This window comes from Geospiza fortis, unplaced genomic scaffold (genome assembly GCF_000277835.1).
Source record: "Geospiza fortis unplaced genomic scaffold, GeoFor_1.0 scaffold275, whole genome shotgun sequence".
NCBI lineage: Eukaryota > Metazoa > Chordata > Aves > Passeriformes > Thraupidae > Geospiza > Geospiza fortis.
The window spans coordinates 4,685,925-4,687,418 of NW_005054341.1; positions in this window are offsets into that span (position 1 = coordinate 4,685,925).

Genomic DNA, 1,494 nt, shown 5'->3' on the forward strand with positions numbered 1-1,494 from the left:
GCAGCCGCTGCTTTCAAATTCTGCTCGGAAGGAAACAGGAAGCCCCAGAGCTCCTCGCCAGAGCCTCCCGCGCCCACCCCCGCCCACGAACTCGCCTCCCTCGCCAAACGCCGGGAACGGGGCTTTTCCCGCATCCGGCGGAAACCGGGAGCATCCCGAATCGCCGAGGTCCCGGCAGGGAGTTGCTGGAGATGCTGGGTTTCGCGTTACTCGTCATTTTTCATCCTGTTCGTGGTGAAATGAATCGGCGCCTTCCAGCTTGCTCGGCCACAAGGCAGCATCACCCTGGGAATGCGGGATAAACCCCATGGATCCATCGGGACAGCCAGAGGGTTTAGGACACCTCCAGGTTTCGCAGCTTTCCACCCCAAATCCAGCATTTGGATTTTCAGCTCTTTGTCCAGCTGAGATAATCCCAGAGGCTCATTCTGGGGCTGGGGTAGAGGCTTGAGGAGGCAAAAAAAAGTATTTGTCCTTGGAAAAGTCGTGGGGAATTTAATTCCCCATCCCTGGAAGTGTTTGGGGTCAGTGTTGGATGGGGCTTTAAGGAAGGTGTCCCTGGCCTTGGTCTTTAAGGTCCTTTCCAACCCAAACCATTCCAGGATGCCATGAAATCCCACTGTCATTCCCTCTGGAAAATTTGCACTTCACACTTCCCACTCCCTCAGTTTAGAAGGAGGTTCCCTGAGCTGCCCCACCTCGTAGGGGAAGGAACCTCCAGGATTGCCCCATGAGACCTCCTGGCTCCTCTGATTTCCCATCTGTTCATGGATTCATTGAATTCAGATGGTTGTGCTTGTGGAGCAGGTGTGATAAATTAAATTAATTAAAGGTGCTTGTGGAGGAGGTGTGATAAATTAATTAATCTGTTTTTATTAAATTAGAGAAGTTTCTGAACAGCTTAAAAAAAAAGGGATGAGGGTTGGAATTTGGCACAGGCTCTGCCTCCTTCAGGACACCTCAAGCAATCGGAAAACCGCAGTTAACACACAATACATTTGTTTTTCATAAGAATCAGGTTCCCATAATTTTCCTGCTTTTGCTCTCTTTTCAATCACTCTTGGTTGTCCTCCTCCCTCCATTTGACACTTTGCAAAATCCTTGAGGATTTGGGAAAAAATAGAGAGAAATTGGCACAAATCCTACAGAACAGGATTAAATTTGGAACAACAATAAGCAGAATCCAAGCCTTTGGCTCTGGCTGAGTAATCCCTCAACCTCTGGCTGCTTTTTATGGAGTAATTCCATGTGTTTGGTGACAAATTAAGGATCTGCTCTGCCCAGAATCAACAAGGAATGAGCCCTGCTCCAAGTTCGTCCAGGGGGATACACAAGGAGGAAGGGAACACAAAGTGTTTAAACCACGAATTATTTCCATTGTTTGGAAATAAGATCCACCACAAGCAAAGGAGTTATACAGCCAAGGAAAAGCACCATTCCCAGCCAAGGTCTTTCCCAAATTCCCCACAGAAACCACACATTTGCAAACAAACC